Below are 5,492 nucleotides of genomic sequence, written 5' to 3'. Positions count from 1 at the left end.
GGGGGAGAAGGGGGAAAAAGAGGCAACTGACTACAATGATTAGTGTATAATCCTCACTTCTCCCCATCCTAGGGGGACGAACAACAGCAACACTGGCGAAGGGAGACAGTGGATGGTGTAAGATATGAAAATGATAATGATTGATCATTTATTGGGGGTCCACAAGGGTGGGAGGGTGGGGAAGGGAAGGAAATAAGATGAGCTGATACCAAGAGCGTAAGCAGAAAAAAATGTTTTGAAAATGATGATGGTAACATGTACAAATGTGTTTGGTACAATTGATGCATGGACTGTTATAAGAGCTCTAAGACCCCCAGTAAAATGACTGATTTTTTTTAAGTTGATGGAAGTTTTAATGAAAAGATGATGAAACGTTTAAAAAGTAACAATATAAATGAGTCACAAGGGAACAATTGAAGAGGACCATTTAGAAAATGGGTGCTACAGTCCCAACTAGAGATAGGTAATGCATAAGGGGATAGAAAAACATGGCAAATTGAAGACATACTTGGTCGAAAATTCCCTCGATATTTTCTGATTGAAGCAGAGTGAGCAGGCAATAAGAAAGATCCTTCCAGATTCTGACTTGAGTGATAGGGTTAATGGTGACATCATTCACTGAGTGAAGAAACATTGGACGGAGAGCAGCTTGGGAAGTAAAATGTGAAGGTGCTGAGTTCAATTTTTAACAAGTTCAGTGTTGGCCATGATATTGTGTTCCATGCTAATTAAGGCAGAGAGTCTGACTTAAGGGTATATAGTTTAAAGAGAGATAACACCTTACAATCGAGTATCACACTAAGCTAAATAGAAATGTGATGTATGCTGAATTGGTCAGGATAGATGAGGCTGCACGGTGGTAGCAAGTGAACCTCGAAGCTCAACGACTCAACCAACCACAGTTTATTCTTGCTTAGGTTCAGGTAGCATTCCAGGGCCGGTCCCCTTCATCTGGTGGGTTCAGACCCTTTCCACCTTGTTTCTTCCATGCGAACTTCAAGGCTTCCATAGCTAGAACAGAAGCTAAATAGTCGGTTGTATTCTGATCTGTGGAGTCCTGGGTAATGCAAATGATTAATGAGATCAGCTGCTAACAGAACAGTTGTAGGTTTGAGTCATTCTAAGTGCCCTTGGCAAGAAAGGTCTGACATTCTACTGAAAAGAAGTAAATGAAACCCGCCGTTGAAAGTGCTAGGGAGCACATTTCTACTCTGAAGCACATGGGTCATCATGAGGCCCAACAGGGTCAATGGCAACCTGTGAGTCTCATCTCTAGACAAGGGTGAACCTCTGGTGGTCCTTAAGTGAATAAATAATCTTAGGAGATTTAGCACAAGAAGAGGCTGCAGGCGAAAGCCATCTGGGACACTTTCACGTAGCTCAGGTGGCAATAGAGAGCAAAATCTACTTAGGAGATAGACTGGCAGGACTCTGCGAACCATGGATGGTCTGACTTGGGGGCAAATGTGATTTTTAATTTGGTCAGGTCAGTAGATGCTGAAGCCATTAACAGGCAAGGAAAACAGTCATTAGAAGAAAATTTGAGAGCAAAAATAGCTGTTTCTTCACTTAGAAATTCAAGTCCCTAGTGTTATTCCCTGTCAATGTTTGTTTACCAAGAATTATCGTTATGTCTTAGTACTATTTTTCATTTGAAAAAGAATTATCGTTATGTCTTAGTACTATTTTTCATTTGAAAAAGAAAACCCTTGGCCACTCTGAAGTCCCCGTATATAGGCTTTGCTAGTGGGGAGCATGTACCCCCATGCCCACGTCTTCACATTTTAGCCCAGACCCTGCTGCCTTCTAAATTCCGTGTGCTTTGAGCGTGGAAGCATCTGGAGCAGTCACATTTCCTTATTCAAGCCAAAACAAGTTAACTCATCTGTAGCTTATCTCATATCCGCCCTGCAGATCTCATGGGAGGATATAGCCCTTATTACTAACATAATGTGTAGAAAACAAAAATAGTGTGGAAAGGCGTTTCTGAACATGATCTTTATAACTGCTTTTCCAAATAATGCCTGTCAAGTTAAAATAATGCTTTGAGTTTAAATGCTGTTGCATAAAGCATCTTCATTATGATTTTTCCCCTCAATTTTCCTACATAATCGTTTAACTTTAAGGACTCTCTTTTGGAACAAGTGAAACTCATAGGTTCTGTTTTTTCCTCTGCTGACTGACTTCAGAGCTGGCAGTAAGTCACTTGACCTTTAGACAATTAAGCCCTTGCTTGTGAGACCAGGGCAGTGATGTTTAACCCCTCTGCCAAGGGTATTATTGAGTCTGATACAATGAAAGGCTTTAAAACACTATCGTGTCCTTGGGTGCAGTGTACTCATGAATACTAAGTATGAATAATTACTGCTATTTATTTTTAGTAGAACCATTTCTTTAGTCCTTATACCTACCAAGCCTCTATTATATGGTAGTTGCTACACCCTAGTGACACAATGGCTAAAGCACTTTGCTGCTAACCAAAATATCAGTCAGTGATTCAAATTCACTGTATGCTCTGTGAGAGAACTATGTGGCAGTCTGCTTTGATATTTCTTTTTTTTTAAATCATTTTATTAGGGGCTCATACAATTCTTATCATAATCCATACATACATCCATTGTGTCAAGCACACATGTACATTTGTTGCCATCATCATTCTCAAAACATTTGCCGTCTACTTGAGCCCTTAATATTGGCTCCTCATTTTCTCCCATCCCTCCCCACTCCCCCCTCACTCATGAACCCTTCATAATTCATAAATTATTATTATTTTATCATATGTTACACTGTCTGACGTCTCCCCTCCCCCTGCCCTCTTCTCTGCAGTCCATCCCCCTGGGAGGAGACTATATGTAGATTCTTGTAATCGGTTCCCCCTTTCCACCCCACATTCCCTCCACCCTCCAGGAATCATGGCTCTCACCACTGGTCCTGGAGGGGTCATCTGTCCTGGATTCCCTGTGTTTCCAGTTGCTATCTGTACCAATGTACACCCTCTGGTCTAGCCAGATTTGTAAAGTAGAATTGGGATCATGATAGTGGGGGCTTTTGTATTTCTAAATACTAAACCTAATTTAGTATTTAGGTTATGGCCTGGGATGCCCTATGGAGTCGTTCCACTCTGTCCTGTAGGATCACTATGAGTCAGAATGGATGTGGCAGTGATAGGTTTGATTCGGAAGGCTAACAATAGATGATAAATCATATGAGATTGCTACCCTCAAGACAGTCTGCATTTTCATCTGTGTTTTAGGCGCCCTTGGGTTGGTTTAGCTCACAGCAGCTCCATGTACAACACACAGTGGCTGGCCCTTTGCCATCCTCACCATCCCGGGTCTCTTCGAGGTCACTGTGGCAGCGTGTATCAATCTATCTCATTGACAGTCTTTTCTCTCCTCCCACTGACCCACTGCTTTACCGAGCACGATGTCCTTCTCCAGAGACTGATCCTTCTCCATAACACGATCAGCGTATGTGAGGTGAAGTCTTGCCATCCTCGCTTCTTAAGAGATTTCCGGCTGTGCTTCTTCCAAGACCGATGTGGTCCTTTTCACCAATGTCACCAATTTTAGTTGGGAGGATGAACAAGACTAACAGGTCAGGATAAAAAGAACAATTCTAGGAATGGTCAAGTGAACCGATAGGGGGGAAACAAGGGTGTGAAAGAACGAAGAAATCAACAGGAAGGTTTTCTGAGCTAAGAAGTTTTAAGCAGTTGTAAGGATTTTGGTTGAAATTTTTCTCAATTAATAAAAAGTTATAGTAATTTTTGCAGCTTTTCCTTGATGGTAATTTGTCTGAGGCAAGGCCTCTATTTCAATTTTTTTTCTTATTTAACATGAATAGGTAAGTGGTTAGGAGATTTGATCCTGATTAAGATCACTTTTCTTTAAATCCATACTGGTTTTGTGCCCTTGGGAAATCCTGATCACTTCGTGCCTCAATTTCTACATCTATAAAGTGGGAGTAATAATGGCAAAACCTCATAGGGTGGTTGAAGACTAAATAAATTATACATCCAAACTACTTAAAAGTGACATGTATTAAGCATTCAGGAAGAATTCCCTACTGTTTTGTTGTTGTTTTGCTGCTATTACTATTAGCCACACCCCTGGCACAATATGTTATCATAAGTATTTTTTAATCCATGTAATACTCTAACTGCAACATAAAGAATCAATAAGGAGGCCGGAGGGAGGGGTGACCTAGGACTTTCTGAGTTGCTGGAACACGGGGCCAGAACCTGTGCTGCGCCGGGATGCCGGGGAGCTCAGTTCCCAGCCTGGAGAAAGCTGGCATGCCTCCGAGGCCAGTCTCCAAGGGCTGCATCTGGGTATGCCCATTCGCCAAGAGGACGCTCCTGGTGCTGAGCCAAGGGAATCATGCATGAAGTCATCAATATCAACCTGAAAAACAAACCGGAGTGGTCCTTCTCGGAGAATCCCTCTGGCCTGGTGCCAGTTCTGGAAAAGAGTCAGGGCCACCTCATCTATGAATCTACCATCACCTGTGAGTACCTGGATGAAGCCTACCCAGGGAAGAAGCTGTTGCCAGATGGCCCCTATGAGAACGCTGGCCAAAAGATGGTCTTTGAGTGCATTGCTAAGATACCACCTTTGTTAGGAAGCCTTGTTAGAAGGCGAGATAAGGAAGAATGTTTGGGCCTAAAAGAAACACTGTGTGAAGAATTCCACAAGCTAGAGGAGGTTTGGGTGAATAAGAAGACAACATTATTTGGTGGCAACTCTCCTTCTATGATTGATGACCTCACGTGGCCCTGATTTCAACCCCTGATTTCAACGCCTGGAAGCACTGGGACCACACTCCGAGACTTAGGCTCTGGATGGCAGCCCTGAAGAAGGATCCCGGAACATCAGCCCTCTGCTTGGACATGGATACCTACCGAGGGTTCTTGCCACTCTACTTGCAGAACAGCCCGGAAGCCCGTGATTCGGGCTCTGATGAGGGGCAGATGTCTGAGCGTTTGCTTCACCAGCTATGAAGACTCACAAGCTTCTACTTCATAAGGGATCTCACGTCCCAGTGGGTCACCTTCTCTGACTCATTTGACACGGCCCAACTATGGAGTCCCTATGAAGCCTCCTGCGTTTACAAAAACAAACAAAAAGTAAGTAAATAAAAGGAAAGTCGTGCTGTTTCAACATGTGGGTGCTTTAGCACATACTCTTTAAATTAAATTAGCAGGCCTTTAAATTAAATTAGGCATAATCCAGAATCTGATCAAAGGATTTGGTCAATTTACACTCAGTTGGGCAAAGCAAGTCATATACCTCATATGTTACTGACAGAAACAAGGTCCAGAAAGAGTTCCCTCACAGAGAAATGAGGAAAGAAGAAGTAACTAAGTGTGGGTCATGAGACAATTCTACAGAACAAAGGGAAGGGAACAGTGTCTCTAAAATGCCAGTCTTACAGTCCCAACTCCTCGTTAAGGGATGCCTACGGCAAAGCACTCATATTTTCCATAAAAA

The 5,492-nt window shown here is 42.7% G+C and overlaps 2 pseudogenes; one reads left to right on the top strand and one right to left on the bottom strand.

Annotated features, from left to right (window-relative positions):
* Nucleotides 1–3,494, bottom strand: part of LOC101650356 — a 10,947-nt pseudogene extending 7,453 nt beyond the window's left edge.
* A 764-nt stretch (nt 3,495–4,258) lies between these two features.
* On the top strand, nt 4,259–5,002 carry LOC101650668 (annotated as a pseudogene).
* Nucleotides 5,003–5,492: the final 490 nt, after the last annotated feature.

The sequence above is a fragment of the Echinops telfairi genome, unplaced genomic scaffold (assembly GCF_000313985.2).
Source record: "Echinops telfairi isolate 266 unplaced genomic scaffold, ASM31398v2 ScPeMD7_7424;HRSCAF=8462, whole genome shotgun sequence".
Lineage (NCBI taxonomy): Eukaryota > Metazoa > Chordata > Mammalia > Afrosoricida > Tenrecidae > Echinops > Echinops telfairi.
The sequence above is the reverse complement of the archived record's forward strand: the minus strand, read 5'-3'. Positions and strand labels throughout refer to the sequence as shown.